At 36.4% G+C, this 25,487-nt stretch overlaps 1 pseudogene; it reads left to right on the top strand.

Moving 5' to 3' along the window:
* Positions 1-12,706: 12,706 nt before the first annotated feature.
* Positions 12,707-15,028, top strand: LOC118035864 (GDSL esterase/lipase At5g45670-like; annotated as a pseudogene).
* Positions 15,029-25,487: the final 10,459 nt, after the last annotated feature.

The raw sequence follows: 25,487 nt of genomic DNA, 5'->3' as shown, positions 1-25,487 counted from the left end.
TACCTGAGGGTGTACTTTATCATGTAATTTTACATCCTATAAATATTAAAGTCTACATCTGGATCCTCAAAAAGATTGGAAAATGATTTTTTATATTTTGGCGAAACCCTAATGGATGATCATCAGCTGGTTATGATATCTATTTTTTGGATTTTTTTTTAACATGAAAAGGATGCAATTTTTTTTAATGAAAAATATGCTTGGAAAAATTTTAGGATTTGGCTGTATGCATGAAAATAATTTTTCTTCTTTTTTTTGAAAGGGAAAATTACTTTAAATATTTTTGAGATTTTTTTTAAATGTTTTGAATTTTTTTCCGGAGAAAGCCGGGTATTTTAATACCGGATTTGAAGTGTAAATATACAACCGATATTATGCAAAATTTTTAGAAAAATATTTGAGAAAATCACAATTTTTTTTTTAAGGATTTTTGAATTTTTTTTCTGGAATTTTTTTTTATAAAAACATAAATATATAATATAATATTATATATTAATTAAATATTATTAAAACAGGTGGGTCGGCCCGGCCCCGATAACCGAGCCAAGCATAACCCAGAAAACAACGGGCTGATATCGGCCCAAAATGATTGGGCCGATTTTGGCCCAACACATTTTCTTTCTCTCCTTTTTGGGGGTCGGGCCGGACCTGGCCCAAACATTTGGTCTATGCCACAACTGACCTGGCCCAAGTGAAATGGATTATATGCAGAACATGAACAATAAGTTCACATTTTGCATGTAACTTTGTAGTTGCAGCCGGCGAAGTGAAGCGGGAGGCAACCTTGCGGGGGGAGAAGCAGTTGTTGTCACTGACCTGGAGTGAGGTTGGAGGTGGTCTGGGTAGTCGCCCTAAAACTGGTGGTGGCGTCGGTGTTGCTACTGTCGATACTGGAGATGGAAGAAAACGAAAATGGGAGTCGCTGAGAGCACGGTGGGGAGGGATAAGTGTGGTGGAGAGAGTGAAAAACAAGCCGGTGGCAGCGTGGCTTGGGTCCTATTGCTTCCCATTAATTTAGCAAGCCCTGTCGTTTTTCACCTCAACCTCGTGTGCTACATTACACCTAACTCGTTTTGACTAGTTGTTGTCTCCTGACCAGATGTTAGGCCATTGAAAGGCATCGATTGCTGCTTTTGTTTCTGGGTAGCTAAAACATGGCAGTAGTGTAGCTGAAACAGCGTTAGACAACATTTAAGTTGGTGCAATACGAAAATATCTCCTGTTGATGCATATCCATATGATATCAGTGAATTAGCTAAGGTCCCAAAATCGGGATGGCCTCCTAATTTTACTTTGGCTTGTTTTGCAGGTTTCAAAATCACCGATAAGGGCTGTTGTGACGTTCCTACTGGAAAAGTACCATATGCACCTCTTTCAAAGTCATCGATTGCTGCTTTTGGATCCTTGCGAAAAAAGGGCATAAACGTGAATTTCCTGTTGATGCATGTCCATATGATATCAGTGAATTAGCTAAGGTCTCAAATGATGAAGCCGATGGTTGCAGTACGTACGTATGGCAGTAAAATATTATGATTAAGACTGGTGGTTGGCTTAGGGTAGGACTACCAGGGCCTTCGTATTTTTATTTAAAAGATATCTACCATTCAAGTTTCTTCTTCTTCTTTTTTTTATTTTTTTGTATGCTTTTCGGAGAAGAGTGGTTGGCAATATTGTTAACTATCGTTGACATTGTTTCTATCATCTATGATATCAACACTGTGTTCAAATGCTGCAATAAGCTTTATCTATTGAATAAAACATCAAAATTCATATAATTTTATGTTTTCTATTTTTTAATTATTACTATTTTGAAGTGATAATATCAACAAAGCTGAAAGAAAGGATAAAAAAGGAAGGAGAATTGGATAATCTAAGGATAAAAAGGAAGGCCCCTTAACCATCAAGTAATGATTACTAGCTAGTATTTAAAAAAATAAAAAAAAACCTACTTCCTATCGATCGATCATCATACTAACCATTTTATTGGTCAATAACCGAGATAAAACTACTTCATCTAGTATGTTTCCAGTGTGGCCAATATGGTCATAAAAAGAAAGTGTGGCCATATGCACATCACCATTCTTTGGCAAGGGAAGGGAATAATATGGATGCAGATGCTTATGTTATAGATGATAAAGTTCTAGAAAAAATAGAACCGTCAACAAGTATCGTGATGTGCATGGTATCGCATGATGGAATTGCCTCCTAAAAATTAGGGGGATTGAGTTTAATTATGAAATTTAAGAATCGTCACCTAGCATTACTTACTTGAAAATCTAATGATTTATGAGAATTTAGGTAAATAAATTAGTTATGTAAGAGAAAGATATATTACCCCTAAAGCATCCTATCTAGGTTAAGCTACATTGCTTGTCGATTGTTTTTTTAAGTCATGTTTATATTCGTTAGTTTCGTCTAAGGTTTAAGACAGACCTTCTTTCATAAGAATATCTCTACTTTATTGGATTAAATCATAATCGTTCTAAGGTCTAGATTTAGCATCGCTTTTATTTCATATTCCAAATATTCCAGGAAACAAACTAGTTAATATAGGATTTTTTATTTTTTGTCACTAGACACTTCTTTGAACTTGATTAGTTAATAATATATGATTTATTTGCATCAGTAACATGTTTTAATGAATTTTAATCCTAGAAATTTGTTTTTGATATCAAAATTTATTTTTGATCAAAATCATGTTGATTTATTAATAATCAAAATAAATAGATGTTATTTTTATTGATCTTTACATGATTTCCAACATGTTTATACCCTTGGTTTGTCCATATCAGATCTGATTTGGGTTCCGCATCAAATAGGTTTGGCTTTAGGTATACTTTTCTCACTAATATATATTTTTTATTTTCTTTCAATATTCTTTGAATTTATTTGTATTTTCTCATTTCTCTTTTTTTTTTTTTCGGAACCAAGAAATGAATAACAACAATGATAAAAGTTAAAGAAATCTCTTTATCCAAGATCTTAAACCGTTGATGAGCATTCGAAAATGTACTTCATGAACTCTCCAAAAGAAAAACCATTTTAATTAAGAAAAACGAGGATGATATCCCGGCATACATGATGCAAGACAAATTCTTTGTTAACCACGATTAACCCATTTTCCACTCCTTTCTTCACTTTTAATAAACTTAAATAAATCAATTAAATTAGCCAACAACCTACGGTGCCCTAGCCATCTATATATAGTCTTGGTTCGTTTAATCTCGAATTACTCTTCCCTAGCTAGCTACTCACTTCTGTTGTGCATACTGGATCGAAAGCAAACACAAATAAAACACAAACAACAGATTTATGTGGTTCCCCAAAACCGGGTACGTCCACGGAGGCAACAGATTGTATATTATTGGAGGAATAATACAAACACTCAACTCAACCCCAATACAATCCCACAAAACCCAGTGTTTAACTCTACACTCGACGTTTCTCTCAAATCTGTATTTTTCACTCACTCTCACTCTCACAGTTGCATTATTTTCTTCTCTGCACTTGACACACTTCCTCTCTTCTTCCCTTCTCTGCACTCTCTCGTCTCTGTCTTGGCAGCTAGGTGGGAAGTGATGGTTGTCAAAAAAGCAAGGAGAGAGTGGTTGATAGTGGTTGAGTAAAGGAGAGGGTGGTTGAGAAAATGTTGACAATTGCAAATGTTGACAATTTGCTACAAATCTCCACCTTGGCAAGATTTTTCCATCCAATCCTCGTGATTAATCAATGCCGCCTCCATTGCGCCATATGGCGCTGCACCCTGAAGGTGCTCAACACCGAGAGATGTTGACCAAGTCCAAACAATGTTGGAACTTGATCCCTGAGACACATTTTGTGAGCATGTCAGCTGGATTATCTGCGGTACCAATCTTCTGTAGCAGAATATCCCCTTCATCCACAATTTCTCGAACAAAATGAAATCGAACATCGATGTGCTTGGTGCGGGAATGACGAACCTGATTCTTTGCAAGACAAATAGCACTTTGACTATCACAATGGACAACCACGTGCTCTTGAACAATTCCCAAATCTTCAATCAACCCATGTAACCAAATAACTTCCTTGAAAGCTTCTGTTACTGCCATGTACTCTGCCTCAGTTGTTGACAAAGCTACTGTTGATTGTAAAGTTGACCTCCAACTTACAGGCCCTTTAGCAAGTGTAAACACATAGCCTGTTGTGGAACGACGCTTGTCTAAGTCACCAGCATAATCCGAATCCACATAACCAACTAAATTTTGTTCGAGTCTATCATCCCTCTCAAACTTCAAACCAATATCAGTTGTGCCATGAATGTACCGTAGAATCCACTTAACTGCCTGCCAGTGACCCTTTCCCGGATCATGCATATACCTGCTCACCATACTGACAGCATGTGAAATATCTGGTCTCGTACAAACCATTGCATACATTAATACACCAACTGCATTTGCATACGGAATTTGAGCCATATGTTTGCACTCTTCCTCTGTGCGTGGAGACATTGAAGCACTTAGCTTAAAATGAGGAGCTAAAGGTGTGCTTACCGGCTTAGTCTTACCATCTACCCCAAATCTCTGTAGAATTTTCTTCAAGTATTGGGTTTGTGTCAAACAGACTGTGCCTTTTCTTATGTCTCTCTGGATCTCCATGCCAAGAATCTTCTTAGCTTCTCCAAGGTCCTTCATTTCAAACTCAGTTCTCAATTGAGCTTTCAGTCTATCAATCTCCACCTTGCTCTTTGATGCAATCAACATATCATCCACATATAAGAGCAAATAGATGAAAGAACCATCAAGAAGTCTGCGAAAATATACACAGTTGTCAAACTGACTCCGTGTGTATCCATGTTCTGTCATGAACTTATCAAATCGCTTATACCACTGGCGAGGAGATTGTTTCAAGCCATACAATGACTTCTTCAGTTTACAAGCCCAATTCTCTTTCCTAGTGACTTTGAAACCATCTGGCTGAGACATGTAAATTTCCTCTTCCAAATCTCCATGTAGGAAGGCAGTTTTCACATCAAGTTGGGCTAACTCCAGATCAAATTGTGCAACTAAGGCTAGCAAAATACAAATTGATGAATGCTTAACAACTGGAGAGAATACCTCATTATAATCGATCCCCTCCTTCTGAGCATAGCCTTTTGCTACCAATCTTGCTTTGAATCGGATGTTGTCTTTTCCAAGATTACCTTCCTTCTTGGCATATACCCACTTGCAACCAATTGTCTTCTTTTCCTTAGGGAGTTGTACCAAATCCCAAGTCTGATTCTTGTGGAGAGATTTCATCTCTTCATCCATTGCCTCTTTCCATTTTGCACTTTCTACACTCTGTACTGCTTCTTTGTAGGTGTAGGGGATTCCATCATCAATCACTGGAAGTGCATAAGCCACCATGTCACAATACCGAGCAGGTTTCTTAATAACTCTTTTTGGTTTACTCATTGCAATGGATTCTTGTTGTGTGGTTGCTGGAGTTGTTGCATCCTCTTCATCTGAACTTTCATCTGAATCTCCTTTAGTAGGGATTGTCTGAACAGTCTTTATAGGGATGATTGAAGTCTCCAACTCCACCTGTTGTGCATCACCAGACTGTTTTTCCTTCTCCTGTGATTTCTCCTGCTGTAACATGCCAGACTCATCAAAAGTGACATCTCTACTCAAAATCACTTTCTTTGATTCAGAACACCAGAGTCTGTAACCTTTTACTCCTCCACTAAAGCCCAAAAATATAGCTTTCTTGGCTCTAGGATCTAGCTTGGACTCAGTAATATGATAATATGCTGAGCAACCAAATATACGCATAGAGTCATAATCATTTGCAGGAGAGCCTGACCATACCTCCAAGGGGGTTCTTCCATTTAATGCTGCTGAAGGTAACCGATTTACAATATGCCGAGCATAGCTTAATGCCTCGCCCCAGAACACTTTGCTTAGTCCCGAATGTGATAGCATACATCGGACTTTCTCCACCAATGTGCGGTTCATGCGTTCTGCTACTCCATTTTGTTATGGTGTTTTGCGCACAGTAAAATGTCGCTTGATCCCTTCATCCTGGCAAACTTCAAAGAAAGGATCTGAAGTGTACTCACCACCATTATCTGACCGAAGAGTCTTAACTCTCTTTCCCGTTTGAGTCTCCACCATTTTCTTCCATTTCAGAAAGATACCAAGGACCTCATCCTTGTGTTTCATCATGTACACCCATACTCGTCTTGAGAAATCATCAATAAAAGTAACAAACCAACGATTACCTCCAATAGATTCATTCTTTGAAGGTCCCCATACATCTGTGTGAACATAATCGAGAATCCCTTTTGTGTTGTGTACTGCAGTGCCAAACTTGACCCTTGTCTGTTTTCCAAGAACACAATGCTTACAGAACCCATGCTTCCCAGTCTTGGCGCCTTTTAATAGACCTTGCTTGACTAGTCCTTGCAAAGCCTTTTCACCAGCATGCCCTAAGCGCATGTGCCAAAGTCTGGAATTATCTGCTTCAGCATCTTCTAAGCTTTTGGAAACAGCTGCTATACTAGTAACAGTAGATCCATCTAGGAAATATATGTTTCCTATCCTCGTGCCTCTTAAGACAACTAATGCACCACGGATTGCTTTTAGGATTCCACCATGCATGATAATCTTATAACCACTGGATTCAAGGACTCCAAGTGAGAAGAGATTTTTCTTCAAGTCAGGTACATACCGTACCTCTGTTAGTGTCTTAACTACCCCATTATGCATCTTCAGATGGATAGTCCCAATCCCTTTGACCTCAGAAACATTATTATTGCCCATAAACACAACTCCTCCATCAAACTCCTCAAGTCTCGAGAATAAGTGCTTGTTAGGGGACATGTGATAAGAACATGCAGAATCAAGAATCCATTCACCATAATGTTTTTCTGGTGATGAGACCATGAATGCAGAGTCTCGTTCATCTTCTTCTCGTGCAACGTTCACAGTTGGTTCATCTTTTTCCTTATTGCCCTTGATTGGACAATCTTTCTTCCAGTGCCCCTTTTTGTGACAAAAGGCACACTCATCTTTTGCAAGATATCGCCTGTTTGATGATTCTCCTCTAGATTTTGAGCGAGATCTCCCTCGCCCTCGAAATCTTCTAGGGTTTGTTCTGCCTCTAACTGTCAATGCTTCTGACGTTGACTCCTTGTGAACAATCTGGTCCTTCTTCCGGTACTCATTATTCACCAAAGCATTGGACACATCAATGAATTTAATCTTTTCTTTACCATACAGTAAAGTGGTGACGAGATGTTCATATGTGTCAGGCAGTGAATTTAATAACAGCAGAGCTTTATCTTCATCATCAATTTCCACATCTAAATTCTTCAAATCAGCTATCATTTTATTGAAATCATTCAGATGCTCATTCATGGAAGTACCTTTCTTGTGCTGAAAACGGAAGATCCTTTTCTTCAAGTAGAGACGATTCTCTATACTCTTCTTCATAAACTTGTCCTCCAGTGCTTGCCATAATTCCTTTGCAGAGTTTTGTTCTGAAAAGGCGTACTTCTGATCCTTAACAAGACAAAGTCGGATAGAACTGCAAGCTAACCGATTTATCCTCTCCCAGCTTTTCTCATCCAAATCCTTCGGTTTATCTTCTAGAGTGAAATCCAAATTCATTTGGACAAGCATATCCATAACTTCACATTTCCACATGCCAAAATTACCTTTCCCGTCAAACTTCTCCACCTCAAATTTGGTATTCGATACCGGGATGTATTGTGGAGGTATACTAGCATTCCCCGCTGATTTTTCTTCAGGAACATCAGCCATTATGACGCCTTTGGATTACAAATGGACTCCCGAAATTGTTAAAACACGCACTTTTATGCTCAAAAGAGCCAAAACAGTAACTTCCGTGTGCTGTTTCACAAAACGGACACCACGGTTGCGTCCGGAACGGTTGAAAATGCTAGGAACAAGCTTGACTCGGCCAAAAACAGGCTACAAAATCACTGAGTTGGCCAAAAAACCAATCTGACCGAGTTGACTCAGGAAAGGAATCTTCTGTCTCTGATAAAGAATATTCTGTCAAAGCCAAGGGAATATTCTGTCACTGCCAAGAGAATATTCTGTCTTTGTTAAAGGAATATGCTCATTCTGTCAAGAGAATATTCTGTCACTGCCAAAGGAATATTCTGTCTCTGTTAGCGGAATATTCTCATTCTGTCAAGAGAATATTCTGTCACTGTTTGGTGACGTGGCGGATGATGTGGCAGTCTTCTCAGGCAATAATTCCGGTAGTCTGGTTTTTCCGGCAGATTTCCGGCGAAACTTCGGCGAGCTCTACAGGGCTCGTTTTAACTCCGATTTCGATGATCTTTATATTGCCGGACTCGTATCGACGAGAGGAATCTCCGCAGCTGGTCAAAATCAAGATCTGAGAACTTTGAAAATTCTGCAACTTCGAACCGAGAGCTGAAAAAAACGTGTTTTTTTCAGTGTTCTAGCTTCCCAAACGCTCTGATACCAATTTGTTGTGCATACTGGATCGAAAGCAAACACAAATAAAACACAAACAACAGATTTACGTGGTTCCCCAAAACCGGGTACGTCCACGGAGGCAACAGATTGTATATTATTGGAGGAATAATACAAACACTCAACTCAACCCCAATACAATCCCACAAAACCTAGTGTTTAACTCTACACTCGACGTTTCTCTCAAATCTGTATTTTTCACTCACTCTCACTCTCACAGTTGCATTATTTTCTTCTCTGCACTTGACACACTTCCTCTCTTCTTCCCTTCTCTGCACTCTCTCGTCTCTGTCTTTATAGGAGAGCCTTGGCAGCTAGGTGGGAAGTGATGGTGGTCAAAAAAAGCAAGGAGAGAGTGGTTGATAGTGGTTGAGTAAAGGAGAGGGTGGTTGAGAAAATGTTGACAATTGCAAATGTTGACAATTTGCTACAACTTCTTCATCCTCCTCGTCTCATTTACACAGTGCTTGTCAATGGCAAGTGGGCTTAAGACATGGAGGATAATATTGTTGTCTATAATATATAGTATTGTGGGGATAATTATGGATAAACTAAACTTAAAAAGAGGGGTGAGTTATTCAAAATGATCAACTTTATAAAAAAAGCTTTTAACTTTTTATTTGACTGTTAAATATGTTCAGATTTGATAAAGAAGATCTCAAAGCTCCAATTATATATCTATAACTAGCAAATATTTGACAAAAATTCAAATGAGGTTTAAAATGTGTTGTTTGAGCAAGTTTTGTTATTTTTTATTTTTATTTTTGCACTTAGTACTTCGTTTGGGTTAAGTTTTAAGTTTATGTAAAGAGTTTTAATCCTCAAAACAATTACTTAAATATTGTAGATTTAATTACTACTATATATCATGAAATAAATAATACTTTATATACAATAATTTTTATTATTTTATTAAACCATCTACAATTCTATTACGTACAAAATTCATCTGACAAGAACTACAGTTTCTATAATTTTTTTGAATATGCAATAAAATTAGATAAAATGTTATCATGAATAAAATTGATATTATAGTGCGAGTGAATTTAATTCACTCTACACTAATTCTTTCGGGAAAAAAATATTCTTCACATGACAGTGCAAGTGAATTTAATTCTCTAAACTAGTTTTTTAAAAAAAAACTATACAAAAAATAAATACACTAACAAAAAAAAAATTGTTCACTCTAAATTTTACTTGCAAGGTTCATTGTTTTAAGTGAATAGTGCAATTCACTCGCACTATTCACGTGAACAATGCGAGTGAATTGCACAGTTTACTAAAACACTGAACAGTAAAGAAGAAATGCAGCTTGGAGCTGCTTTGACAAATCATGTGTTTTGAACGTGATTTGTACTGGGCCCCATCAAAAATAAATTACGTTTCTAATGTAACCAAACATTTGATTTGATGTGGTTGCTTCAAACGTAGAAACAATCACGCAAACAAACAGACTTTTAATATTACCAGATATCTTCTAGTGATTGCCAATACTTTTATGCCTTTTAATTACCAATGCATTAAAATATTTCGGTGTGTGTCTATATATACATTAAATATATTAGTTGTTAGATTAATCCAATGGAAAATTATGTTAAATATAAGTTATTTGTATATGAATCACACGTTCGAGCAATGTTCTTTACATAAACACGAAGAACACTACCTAAAACCCAGAAAATACCTAGAAATGGCAACCACTTCCAAGCCTGGAAATTGGCATTTTTTTGCTTTTAAAACATGTTTTTTTTTTTATCCTAATAAGTCATAATATAATACACGAAAATTTAAAAAAAATAACCAAAAAAATTAAAATATCAAAATCAAACAAGAGGTACCAAATAAAAAAAAATTTAACTTAAAAACAGACTATATGTTCACATAACATGGATTCAATATTAGTTTTTTAAACCCATTTTATGCATGAATAGACCTAACAAACCCAGGGTAAAACACATTTACTTTAACATGCACATCTTAAGTTAAACATAAACTAAAACAACATTATATATCAAAAACAAACTTAAACAACAACTTTAATGTATCAAAAACATAAAAATAAACTTCAAAATAAACATTATTAAATAAAAAAACACAACAACAAAGAGGTGAATACAACATTACTTATTGAGCATTCAAACCTATTTTCTATGCTTATAAACATAAATACAAAATAAATAAATAAAACATCAAAAACAGGCTATAAAGGATCTACTTTTGGATCAAAAAGTTATACCTAGAACAACTACTCTCTCTTTGTTTTCTTTTGGAAATTTTTGCTTCTCATAAACTTGTAAAACTAAGAAATCTTTTGTTTAGGCTAGCTCTTGGACCTCTACACTCGTGTTTCTTATTGATATTTCTCTTTTTTTTATTATCCTTTTTTTTTTCTCCACCTCCTCTGCCTCCAAGCTTGGGAGGTATTTATAAGGTTTTACTAGGGTTTTGTGAGGTTTTAAATCCATTTCTAACCTCTTTATCTTGAGGAAAGTGTTGTAAACCCTTGATAAGGACTTCTTGAAAAGGCTTAGTATGGAAACACATGAAAAATAGGTCAGTTTCTACATGATAGTTCCACTGTCAAGGCTGACTAAGTTGTCCACTTTCAAAGCCTTATCAGAGCAATTATGATGTCATTGTCACCTAAGACTACCTGAAGTTGATAAAGAGGATGCACATCTTTTATTTGAATCCAATCTTGCTTAATTTAGAGGTCTATAGCTCCACATTCAGGTATTTAAAGTTGCCAACTAATCAACCAAAACTATTATGGCTAACTAGGTTGCTTAATTTTAAGGCTTTGTTAGAGCAATTTTAATGTTATCATCGCCTAAGACCACCTGGAATTGGTAAAGGAAATGCACACCTTTCACTTGAATCCAACCTTGCTCAATTTAAAGGTATATAGCTCCACATTCATACATTTGAATTTTCCAACTCAATCAGTCAAAACTGTTAAAAACAGAGGTCAATCAATCAAATGACATGTCACTTACTTTTTTTTTTTAAGTCTGAACGATTTGTCGTTTTAGGATTTTTGATTTGGGATTGACAAATTTTAATTGAGCTTCTATTCTTTCAATTTCTTTTAATTGCACTCATAATCACCTTCAAACTTTTGATTTCATACAATTTTTCCTTGAAAATCAAAATTTCTCACAATTAAACTCTCAATAAAATTCAAATAAACCTTGAGAAATTCTAATTGAGTCCTTAAACATTCAATTTTAAAATTTTCTTCTCAAATTAAATTTTATTTACTAAAAAGACTTTTATCAGTCGAAAATATACTATTAAATTTTTCAATCTTGTATATTTGATCTTCCTTAACTAGTTTTTTAGTTATTTCTTAAGCGTTCTAGTATACTCTTTTCACTAATATTTGTGTGTGTATTTTTTTAATATTTTTTTGATTTTTTTTTTGTATTTTTTATTTTTTGTTTATATAAAACTCAAAAATAAATAATAATAATGATGAAAGTTAAAGAAATCTCTTAATCCAAGATCTTTAACCGTTGATGAGCATTGGAAAATGTACTTTATGAACTCTTAAAAAAAAAAAAAAACTATTTTTGTTAAGAAAAACGAGAATGATATCCCGGCAGATATGATGCATGGCACAAAGAACCAACAACCCCGTTTCCAAGTATTTTTTTGGATAATCATGGAACCCTTTTTCCACTTTTTTTCTTCACTTTTAATAAACTTCAATAATTCAATTAAAGTAGCCAACAACCCACTGTCTTTAAATAATTCAAAATAATTAAGTTTGGAATCTAATACGTGGAACTTTGCCGATTACTTGATTGTTAAATTTGAACTACAGTATATATTTTCTAGTTTTTTATGCTTAAAATTGCCGACATGTGTTAATCATAAAAAATTGAGTTCATGTGAAATTCAGTTTCAGATTCCATTAAAACAATTATGATATGTACTATTACTTCAAATTGATGATGATTTGCTTCTTAGGAAAATCTTGTGTGCACGTGTTTTTTTTTTTTTTTTTTCAACGAGTCTCCAAACATGAAGAGACAAGGCACTAGTGGTGCTGATCCACAAGCTCGGTGTTGCCAGTTCATCTTTCAGTTTTTTTTTTTTTTTTTTTTTTTCAAAAGAGGCAACGTCTATTTATGTAAATAGCCTGTGGGGGTACGGTGCCCTAGCCATCTATGTATAGTCTCGAAGCACTCTTCCCTAGCTAGCTACTACTCACTTCTTCTTCCTCCTCATCTCATTTTACACACAGTGCTTGTCAATGGCAAGTGGGCTTAAGACATGGAGGATAATAGTGTTGTCTATTTTGTTGGTGCTATCAAACTGGCAACACCGAGCTTGTGGATCATCACCACAAGTGCCTTGTCTCTTCATGTTTGGAGACTCGTTGTTCGATAATGGGAACAATATGGTTCTTGCGACTGATGTGAAAGCCTCTTATCTACCTTACGGCGTCGACTTTCCTTATGGGTCTACAGGAAGGTGTAGCAATGGACTCAACTTAGCCGACGTGATTGGTCTGCAGCTTCCTCTCTTCTCTTATAATTAAACATAAAATCTTCGCTTGTTTTCTCTTACCAAAAACGATTTTTTGCTCATTATTAGCTAGGAAGGTAGTTTTCTTGGATTAAATTAGAAATTTGTTTCAGTATAATTTTTACTATTTGCTGCTCATTTTTTAATCATTTAATCTTAAGAAATGAATACCCTGTATAAATTAGCAGAGCTTTTGTTTCAGCTGAACAATTAGGTTTCGAAAATTACATTCCACCCTTTGGGAAGGGGGACTGCAGGGATTTTATGAATGGTGTAAATTATGCATCTTCTGGAGGTGGCATTCTTGACACGACAGGATCTCTTCTGGTGAATGCCAACACTCTTATGCCTTTAAATTACGAATATATTAAAATCTTTCAGAATATTTCTTTTAGGACATGAAATAAAATCCAACATTTTCTAAAATTTATGAATTAGAACCTGCTGGTTCCGATTTTTCTTAGGTTCGTCATCTTCTTGATGGCCATCCTGTTTTTCAGCGTTTATTTGAGTTAAACAAACACTAAATTAATGGGTTTTTTTTAATGATTAAGGATGGTTTTTCAAAAATTATTTTTTTTTTTCGATCAAAATATATTTTTTGTGAAAACATACGCCCTGCATTTCCCAATATAATAAAGCGAATCAACTTCTTTTAATAAAGATAATAAATATATACTGCTCAACTAAATTCAGTAAGAATATTTATATCTTAATCTGCAGCGCTAACATTATGATTCTTTTGTATGGAAAGGGACAACGATACACCATGGATCTTCAGTTATATAACCACAAGATTATAGCATCACGGATTGCCAAAGAACTGGGGGGTGCAGATGTTGCAAACAAGTATCTTGGCCAATGCATATATGCTGTTGAAATGGGTTACAATGACTATCTCAACAACTTTTATGGCGAAGGCTACAATAGCAGCAACATCTACACTCCTGAAACAATTTGCACAGCTTCTTGTTCAAACTTATGAAATTCAACTAGAGGTTTAGTTCCTTGAAAAATCATTCCTCCAAAAAGCTAATTTGTTAGGACTATATATATATATATATATATATATATATTCAAAACCAGATAATCCTAAGTTATTATATGAGATTTAAAAACGTGATTTAATTGTGACTATAAAACCTTTTTTTTTTTGTGTGTGATGATAGTGGCTATAAACTAACTTACTAATAGTGCCTCTTTCCATTCTTCTTCTTGACAATGTCAGAGATTGTACAAGGAAGGAGCAAGAAAGATAGCCGTCTTCGGACTTATTCGGATAGGTTGTATGCCATCATACATCCAAATATTTGGCGCAGATGAATCTTCATGTGTAGAAAAACTCAACCATGCTGTTCAACTTTTCAACAACAAGCTTCAGAAAGTTATCGCAAAGCTTAATGCCAACCATCCCGTAGCTAAATTTACTTTCATAAACTCTTACGAAATTGATTCTGAAAATTATACAGATTTAGGTAATATTTGTATTCTTTGGAGGGGGTTAACGGTTTATCATCAAGACAGGCGTCGCCATGGCCTCCTAATTTTACTTTTGCTTGCTTTGCAGGTTTCAAAATCACCGATAAAGGCTGTTGTGACGTTCCTACTGGAGAAATACCGTGTGCACCTCTTACTTATCCATGTCTCAACAGGGATGAGCATGTGTACTGGGACGGAGCCCACTATACTGAAGCTAGAGCTCGGATCTTTGCGAAAAGGGCATATAAACGTCAATTTCCTGTTGATGCATATCCATATGATATCAGTGAATTAGCTAAGGTCCCAAACGATGAAGCCGATGGTTGCAGTACGTTCGTATGGCAGTAAAATATTATGATTAAGACTGGTAGTTGGCGAGGTAGCACTGCCTGGGCCTTCTATTTTTTTTCTTGTTTTTCCAGAGAAGACTGGTTGACAACATTGTTTCTGTCATCTAGGATATTAGCATTGTACTAAAATGTTGCAATAAACCCTAGTCATTAAATAAAACATCCAATTTCATATAATTTTCTGCTTTTTTTTTTTCTTGTGAAATCAGTATCCTAACAAAGCTGAAAGAGAGAGGATAAAAAAGAAGGAGAATTGGGTCATCGAAATTTTAATTTGTGTTTGGAAAGGTTTTTGATGTCTTAATGTAATTAATGTTTGTAAGATCATGATTTTAAACCCAAATATGGAATTAAATTAAAAGGTTTTTTCTTCTTTCAATTTTGTAATTTAATATTTTTTCTAAATTTGATGTTTAAATTTTTCATGAAAATCTGTTGATCAAGAAATAAGATCCAGGATATAATGGCCAACAACAATTATATAAAACCCAAATATATATAAAACATGTATTTTGGCTTCTCACTAAATAATAATTATTCTCCATAGCAATAGTATATAGAACCAATATTCACAAATAAAATATCTTAATTTTTACAAAATAAAAATCTTAAACACAAAATAAATATAAAATATATTATAAAAATAAAAACTATTTAACTAGGTAAATAATCTAAAAGCTTACAAGATATCGAACAATCTCCTTAGCACCGGCCCATTTATTTTTTTGATTTCAACTAACTTGCTTTTTGAATAAAAAATAGGCTGAAACTAAAAACAAAAGAACACAAAATACTTGAGAGATACTGCACTGCTTCTGCCATTATTAGCTCCTGCAATAATTTGCTCCGGTTCTGTAGTTCTACCCCTGCAATAATTTCTGAATCACTCACTATTTTTGCTGCCTCACTGTGAAGGTGTCCGGTGAAAAGACTTAAAAGTATTTCTGCCGCCTAGCTGACACCACCTGGCCCAGCCTTTCTGCCATTTCTTCCTTCCTCGATGATCAATAAATCACCACGATCGTTATATCTCCATTATTACCATAACCTTTGAAGCTCAAAATTCCTTTACCGTGAACTCATGATTTTTAGTCAGGACAATGTAAGAGTATATATATTGGATACACATTAAAACAGGTATTGATATAATATTTTCATGAACATGGAGAGAATTTGTTTCAGAATTTTAAAATTCTGGATGCTGTTATAATTTCGATAATATCTTAAGAGTTTTTTCTTTTTTTATAATAGATAAAATCTTAAATTTACCACAAATTAGAAGAGATTTAATTTAGAGTATGAAGGAATCACCAAAATCATATATGAAATTAACCGGATGATATTGAGAGCTTTACTACAGGCAAGATGTCAGCAAAGGCAGCTTAATTTAGTAATTCCCTTCCATGTATGCACATTTATGATAAAGTAAGCAAAAAGAAACAATGGAAATCATCTCCAATCTATCCACTTCACTTGTCTCTGTCCTTCAAAAGGTGAGAGAAGGAACATGTATCTCTCACCTTTAGAAGGACAGACTAGTGGATATGTTAGAACTGAACGGACATGGAGAATAAAAATAAGGAAAAAGGAGAGATTGGATATATATATATATATATATATATATATATATATATATTATTTCTTATAGCTCAATGACGTAGGGAAAGTGGCATGCATGCATGCAGAAATTACTATGAAATTCCTTATGCAAACATATATTTTTAGGAGCACCAACTCGATCTGTTTGAGTAAATGTTAACCCTCCAAAGTTATAATTCAATATAATCTATAAATTTATTACAATAACAAAAAAATATAAACTCTTGTAAAATTAAGTATCAATCAAAATATAATCAAAATGTTTATTTAAGATTATAATAGCTTCATAAAAAATAAATCAAAATAAATTATGAATATAAATTCAAAATCAATCAAATGTTAAAGGATAAAATTGATAATTCAAAAAAATTCAAAAACAAATTCAATTGAAAGAAAATAAAATAGGAGATGAAATTTTAAAATAAATAAAACTTTTTGATATTGTTACTAAATTCGATCTAGCGAGTCAATCTTGAGATCTTTTTAACTTTGATTTTTTATCTAACTTGAGTTTAAAATTCATATGTGTGAGAGTTGATTCTAGGCGACCTAGTTAACTTGAGGCTTGAAAATGCAACACAGACAATCAGTAAAAACATGATTTGATTTTTAAAAATTTTCAAGATGATATTTTTTTTTAAATAGTGAGATAATGATATATTGGATAAATATATGTTTCATAGCTTAATTCACAAAATATGGTACCTAGATCATGGATTCCACTAGGTTTAAAAGCTTTTTATTTAAACTATTTTTTTATTTAATGATATGATAATAAAAATAGATACTTGTAAAAAATTGAGCACAACCAAGCATTTGATAGTTTGTTTGAAACTACTATAACTTTATAGAAAACAAACTATATTAACTAATTTAAAATTAATAAAATATTAAATGATGAAATTGAAAGAATAAATTTTAGTACATAGGATTTAGAAAAAAAAATGAAAATAAAATCTAAAATGCTTCATTGTTCATGAAAACAGTAAAATAACATAAACTTTTTCAATTTTTTTTAGTAGAGTAGTAGTAATTATGATTATTTTTTTATGATGCTTTAAAACAAGAGATAAATATTCAAAAAATAATAAATTATTTTATCTAAGTACTTATCACAATGTTGTAACTTTTTAGTTATTGTCGGAAGACTTTAAAATTTTTTAACAATCACATTATTAGGGACTGCAGCAAATGGGTTTGTAGCATTTGTTGTCGATAACTATAAGAGAGAATACACAAAACAATATAACAAATGGATGATGAGTATTTGAGAGCAGTCCTTGGTTGCTTAGAAGAAGCAGGTGACTTGACAAGCATCAAGTTGAAACATCATTGGTGTCCGAATTTTATTTTATTTTATCAGTATGAGTGTCTAAATTTTATTATTATTAGTTGGATGCAACTTTCTTTTCATGATGCAACATCAATTTTTAAAAATATAAATGTGATTATTTTTTTTAAATGATTTTTAGTTAAAAATACATTAAAATAATATTTTTTTAAAAAAATTATTTTTAATATTAACATATCAAAATGATTTGAAAACACTAAAAAATATTAATTTAAAATAAAAAAATTTTAAAACACAAAAATAAAAATATGCATCTTCCAAAAACTATTCTATGATTTGTTTATTTGACAAAAAAATCTGTGTTGATCGAGCAGCCATGTGTGAGATCAAATACAAATCCCATTTGTCGCACCCAAAAAAAAATCCGACGCGCGGCATTGGCTAGCGATTTTTCATTGTTTTTTTGCGTTTGCTTTGAATTGGTTCGTTGGAGTCGCCACCTAATAATTCGTTGAGGGCTACTAGGAAACCTGATGTACTGGTTTTTGTCAGAGATCGCGGGTAAAGGACTGGTTGTGGTTAGGGAAGGTATTAGCACCCCTAACACACCCTACCTGAGGTAAGCTTTGTGTTCTTGTGTGATTTGAAAATTTAAAATATTAATTAAATTCTAAGGCTTGAATAAATCAGTTATTAAATCCCCGAATATATATAGAAACTTGTTCTTATATTTTCGTGGAAAATACAACTTGATTTTATTTGTCCTTGAGATATTTAACCATATTTAAATTAACAATTAAATTTTTTTGTCTTTTTTTTTATTTTTATAATTCAATAACATAAATAAAAAATACAAAACACACACAACTTTCCTTTTATCATTTACTTTTCTTTTCTTTTATTTTCTTTTTCTTTTTTTCTTTTACATCACAATACAAATACAAATACAAATTCAAAATCAAAACAAATAAATAAAAATTACATTAATTAATTTAAAAATTACAAAATAGTCCCTAAAAAATCCAGAAATTGTAGGGAAGGACTTCTGGGGGCTGTGTGAACAGTTCCGGCGCGTGGATCCACGCGCCACCGCTAAGAAACCTGGCAACCGGTGGATCCGGCTCGTCTCTATTTCCTCTTCTTTTCCTCGCCGGCGGTGAAGATCACCGCCACCTGCAACAACAAAAAAAAACTCACAAACAGCAATCGGTTTTTATTTTTCTTTCCGTTACAGATCTGCTTCTCTTTGATCTGCAGAAGCAGATCGGTTCTTTTCCTTCTTCAGATTGATCTCGCCTCTGTTTTCGTTCCTCTGCTGGTTGCTGGATCTTCGAACGGCGGAGGGCTGGAGCTGCTGCGGGGGGGCCGAAGATGGGAAGATCTGTGGTGTTGCTGATGGCGGTCGATTGAAGGAGAAAGCACTAGGTGGAGACGAGGGGGCTGTGGCCGCTGGTCTGTGGTTGATTTCTCTGACCGCCGCTGCTAGAGGCCGAACGGAGGAGAGAAAGCTGGGTCGGGTGGAGAAAATTAGAGGAAAAAGGAGGGAGTTGTGGTGGTGTGGTGGTTGGCTGCTGGGTTTGATTTCAAAGAGAGGGGAAAGCTGTGAAGATGGAGGCACGGCTGAAGGTTGAAGATGAGAAGAAAAAAAAAAGGGGAACGGCAGCTGTGGCTTGGTTTTCTGGCTGAGGAGAAAAGGCCAGGAGAGTGGCCGGCTTGTTGTTACAGAGGGGCCGTGAGTTGGGAGCTTTATCTTTGACCAGTCAGAGGCGGCAGGGGAAAGGCTGAGAGAGAAGAGATGAGGATGGTGAACCGTGTGAGTCAAATGTGGGGCTCCGATGGTGGGGGGGTCCTTGGCTCTCTGGTTCTGGGAGAGCAAAATCCAAGGACCCCGGGGAACAAAAATTCAAAATCAATGGGGGGAGGCACCGCCGGCCAGTTGTTTTGAGTGGAGAGAAAGAGTTGGGTTTTAGGGTTTGTGTTTTTTTCTGAATGTCCCGAAATTAACCCCCCTTTGTAAGTGTTGGAAACCAGTATTTATAGGCAAAAAATATTGCCAAGTTTTCAAAATTGGTCCCTTAACTTTCTTTTTTTGTAAAATTTGATTTTTCTTGTTTTTTTGTATTTTTTTTAAAACGAGCAATATCAACGTCGACTCGATGAGGAAAATCAATTATTTTAAAAACGACGCGTGAAAGGTCGCGTTTGAAAATCTTTTGAAAAATTAAATTCTTTTTAGACGACGCTGAAAATGTTAAAATGACGCGAATATATAAAAAAAAACATATGTTTTAGATTTTCATTGTTTTTCTCTATTTTTTGGATTTTTTGAAAATATATAAAAAACATGGGTCAAAAATTGGGTAGCAACAGATGCCCCCTCTTTACAATGCTTACGAAGCAAAACTCCTCAATGTTTTGCATAGTAAGCTTTGTAAAGAAAAACTTGTATTTCTATTTGCTCAATATCCACTTCATCTAAAAAACCTTAATTTGTTCTTCTCTTTTTCTTTTTTTTTCTTTCTCTCTTTCTCTTTTTTTTTCATTATCCTAAGATCCCATCTGGCGACCCCTTTTAACCAAAACCAAAGAATGTGTGTAACTCGGTCAACCTGAAATCCCATATGGAGATTTCCTTTAACCAAAGCTACATGAGATCCCATCTGGCGACCTCTCGACTGGCACGAAAATATGTGTAACTCGGTTAACCAGAAATCCCATCTGGCGATTCCCTTTAACCAAAGCTACATGAGATCCCATCTGGCGACCTCATTTAACCAACACAAAAGAATGTGTAAAAAATGGTCTCATTGTATGGGTGACCTACCCAAGAAAAATGATGGTCTCATTGTATGAGTGACCTACCCAAGAAAAATGATGGTCTTATTGTATGGGTGACCTACCCAAATGGAAAAATGTGAAGTGCGGTCTCATTGTAATGGGTGACCTACCCAAAATGGAAAAAATGTGAAGAAGTGTGGTCTCATTGTGATGGGCGACCTACCCAAATAGAAAGAATGTGATGTGCGGTCTCAATGTAATGGGTGACCTACCCAGATGGAAAAAAATATGATGAAGTGTGGTCTCATTGTCATTGGTGACCTACCCGGATGGAAAAATATGAAAAACGCGGTCTTATTGTCATGGGTGACCAACCCAGGTGGAAAGAATGTGAAAAAATGGTCTCATTATGATAGGTGACCTACCCAGATGGAAAAAATATGAAGTGTGGTCTCATTGTAATGGGTGACCTACCCAAGAAAAATATTGGCGAGGGCTCAAAGGCGCACTCGAAATGAGGTAGGGTTAGAAAACGCGCTACCTTAGAAGTGAGGGCTCAATGACGCACTCGAAATGAGGTAGGGTTAGAAAAACACACTACCCGATGTCGCACCCCAAAAATAAATCAGCGTCTGGCGCGCGACATCGGCTGGCGATTTAAATCTCGTTGCGTTGCTTTAATTTGGTTTGTTGGAGTCGCCACCTAGTAATTGATTTCGGGCTACTAGGAAACCGGATGTACTGGTTTTGTCAGAGATTCGCGGGTAAGGGACTGGTTGTGGTTAGGGAAGGTATCAGCACCCCTAACGCACCCTACCTGAGGTAAGCTGCTTCGTGGCTTTGACGCGTTAAAAAAGTTTTAATAATTGTCTTTTCGTCGGAAATTAGAAATATCACTTACGTATAAGTTAATAATTCTTAACCGTGATCAGATCAAAATATTAAATTCTTCTTTAATCTATTTGCAATTTTTATCATTAAAAAATATGTACAAATAAATAAAACAAAATACAAACTCACACACATACACTTTCACTATTTTCTTTTCTTTTCTTTTTCTTTTCTTTTACATCTGTATTTACAAAATACAACTAAAAATTCAATAATAAATAAAGAAATTACATTAAACGATTCTAAAATTACTAAACAACCCCTAAAACATCCTAAGGCTTCTAGAACATGCAGGAACAGTGCTCGGGAACAGTGGCGGGAAGGTTGCTGGGGCAGAAATCAGTGGCGGCGCGTCTTCCCACGCGCCACCGCCACTGGCGGCGCGTGGGTTCACGCGCCGCCGCAAGAAAAACCGGCAACCAGGGCTGGATCGACTTCCTCTCAGCCTTCCAACGCCGGCGATGACCTGCAGAACAAAAAAGGGGAGCAACACAGCAGTCGATTTTAACTTTTTTCTTAGTTTTTCAGATCTGTTTTTATTCTCTCTTCACTGTTTCGGGTCTGCTTCTTCTTGTCCGATCTGGCTTCTCCTTCTCTGTTTTCAGGTGGCTGGAAGTGCGTCTGTGTTTCGGTCAATGGCTGCGCAGCTGCTGGTGTCCAAATCGTCGGCTTCAGCTGGCTTTGCTGTTGCAGCCCGCGGCCACTGGAGCTGTTGCGGAGATGGGCGAGGTTGCTGGCGGCGTTGAGACGGAGGATCTGCGACCGATCAGTTGAAAGAGATGACCGGTCTTGGCTGGTCTGTGGCCGATCTGGTGGGTGTCGGTGCTGGTGCTGGTGCTGGTGCTGGTGCTGCTGCTACCACCGGTGGGGGGGGAACGGCTGGAGCTTGTCTGGTGTGGAGATGGCAGTGGAGAGGGGGAAACAACCGGGAGGAAGACAACGCCTCCGCTGCACAGGGCTGCTGTTTTGGCCGGTTGAGGGCTGGCTTCGGTTGCTCTTTTGGCAGGGAAGAGGAGGTCGGCGGGAGGAGATGAAGGGGGGTAACAGCGGCTGTGGATGAAGAGGATGAGAGGCTGAAGGAGGAAAAAAAATAATCCGGGTGGATTTGGAAGGGCTGTTTGGCCGGTTTCCAAAGAAAAAAATTCAATTCGGGTGAGGGGCTGTGTGGGGGAGAAAAAAATGAATTGGCTCCGGCGGCTGGGAAAAAATTCAAACCAGAGGGGGGGCGGCTGCTCTTCAAAAAAAAGATTAGGTTTAGGTTTTTTGTATTTTTTTTGTGTTTCCAAAATTAACCCCCCTAATCTCAAAATTGCCCCCCTTTGAATGTGTTGAGGAAACCAGTATTTATAGGCAAAATGTTGCTAGGTTTTTTCAACTTGGTCCCTCAACTTCTTTCTTTTTGTAAATTTTGATTTTTCTTATTTTTTTATATTTTTTGAAAACGAGCAATATCAACGTCGACTCAAATGCGAAAAATCAATGATTTAAAAATGACGCGTGAAAAAGTCGAACGCGTTTGAAAATCTTTTAACAATTTAAATTCTTTTTTAGACGACGTTGAAAATGCTAAAATGACGAAAAATATATTAAAAAAAAAACATATTTTTTGGATTATCTTTTGTTTTTCTCAATTTTTGGATTTTTTGAAAATATATCAAAACATGGGTCAAAAAATTGGGTAGCAACAGATGCCCCCTCTTTACAATGCTTACGAAGCAAAACTCCTCAAAATTTTGCATAGTAAGCTTTGTAAAGAAAACAAAAGAAAAATGATTTCATTATCTTGGGCGACCTGCCCACACTCACACTGATATGTTTTCACGGGCGACCTGCCCACACATACTCACTCAAGTCTATTTTCACGGGCGGCCGACCCACACATACTCACCCTAGTCTATTTTCATGGGCGACCGACCCACACTCTCCCAATAGTCTATTTTCACGGGCGACCTGCCCACACATTGGGTTTACCTGAGATCCCATCTGGCGACCTCATTCAACTGGAACGAAAATATGTGTAACTCGGTTAACCTGAAATCCCATCTGGCGATTCCCTTTAACCAAAGCTACATGAGATCCCATCTGGCGACCTCATTCACTGGAACAAAAATATGTGTAACTCGGTCAACCTGAAATCCCATCTGGCGATTCCCTTTAACCAAAGCTACATGAGATCCCATCTGGCGACCTCATTCTGGTCTCATTGTACGGGTGACTAACCCTAGAAAAAAAAACTGGTCTCATTGTACGGGTGACGAACCCTATGTTGGTCTCATTGTACGGGTGACGAACCCTAGAAAAAAACTGGTCTCATTGTACGGGTGACGAACCCTATGTTGGTCTCATTGTACGGGTGACGAACCCTAGAAAAAAAGCTGGTCTCATTGTACGGGTGACGAACCCTAGAAAAAAAAAGTTGGTCTCATTGTACGGGTGACGAACCCTATGTTGGTCTCATTGTACGGGTGACGAACCCTAGAAAAAAAGCTGGTCTCATTGTACGGGTGACGAACCCTAGAAAAAAAAGTTGGTCTCATTGTACGGGTGACGAACCCTATGTTGGTCTCATTGTACGGGTGACGAACCCTAGAAAAATGCTGGTCTCATTGTACGGGTGACTAACCCTGGAAAAATGCTGGTCTCATTGTATGGGTGACCGACCCAAAAATGGAAAAAATGTGAAGAAGTGTGGTCTCATTGTAATGGGTGACCTACCCACGTGGAAAGAATATGAAAAGGTGGTCTCGTTGTGATGGGCGACCTACCCAAATAGAAAGAATGTGATGTGCGGTCTCATTATAATGGGTGACCTACCCAAATGGAAAAAATATGATGGAGTGTGGTCTCATTGTAATGGGTGACCTACCCAGATGGAAAAATATGATGAAGTGCGGTCTCATTGTCATGGGTGACCTACCCGAAAATGGAAAAAATATGAAGTGGAGTCTCATTGTAATGGGTGACCTACCCAGATGGAAAAAATATGATGAACGGTCTCGTTGTGATGGGCGACCTACCCAAATAGAAAGAATATGAAGTGCGGTCTCATTGTAATGGGTGACCTACCCAAAAATGGAAAAAATATGAAATGTGGTCTCATTGTAATGGGTGACCAACCCAGATGGAAAAAATATGATGAACGGTCTCGTTGTGATGGGCGACCTACCCAAAATAGAAAGAATATGAAGTGCGGTCTCATTGTAATGGGTGACCTACCCAAAAATGGAAAAAAATATGAAGTGTGGTCTCATTGTAATGGGTGACCAACCCAGATGGAAACAATATGAAGAACGCGGTCTCATTGTCATGGGTGACCAACCCAGGTGGAAAGAAATATGAAAAAAAAATGGTCTCATTATGATGGGTGACCTACCCAGAAAAATGTTGGCGAGGGCTCAAAGGCGCACTCGAAATGAGGTAGGGTTAGAAAACGCGCTACCTGAGAAGTGAGGGCTCAACGGCGCACTCGAAATGAGGTAGGGTTAGAAAAAACGCACTACCCGAGATGATAGCTCAAAGGCGCACACACAGAAAGAGGTGAGAGCTCAAAGGCGCACTCAAAATGAGGTAGGGTTAGAAAACCACTACCCAAAAGATGATGATGAAACACCGACCTGACAATGTTAAAAGCAATGCATTATGATCAATATGCATGTATACTTACCTGAGAAAAATAGGTCCCCCTTTCTTCATGGTGTGTTTCTTTTCTCAAAAGTTGGAGTGTTGGCAGTGAACTTCGATGGCTTCTTCGCTCTTGCTTACTCGAGTCATCTCTTGTGATTTTTACCTCTAGGAAAGACTTGATATCATCGTACTTCTTTGTCCTCCGCCCCTTTATCTCAAGGGTTGCCAACTTTGCTCGACATTTTCTTAGAATGGGAATCATGGAGCCTGCCCTATCATATGTTTCTTTATTGCTCCCTAGCTTGATCATGCCCCCAAGTGTTCAATTCGGGTTTGTGGACGAGGCTATATGAAGGAAGGTTTGACAAGGAGTTGTTTTCATGCAGAATTTTTGAAAATTCCAAAGTTATTCCAAACACAAAAATTATTTTGACATCGATTCAAAGCAAA

Source organism: Populus alba, chromosome 12 (genome assembly GCF_005239225.2).
Source record: "Populus alba chromosome 12, ASM523922v2, whole genome shotgun sequence".
In the NCBI taxonomy this organism is placed as follows: Eukaryota; Viridiplantae; Streptophyta; class Magnoliopsida; order Malpighiales; family Salicaceae; genus Populus; species Populus alba.
The sequence above is the reverse complement of the archived record's forward strand: the minus strand, read 5'-3'. Positions and strand labels throughout refer to the sequence as shown.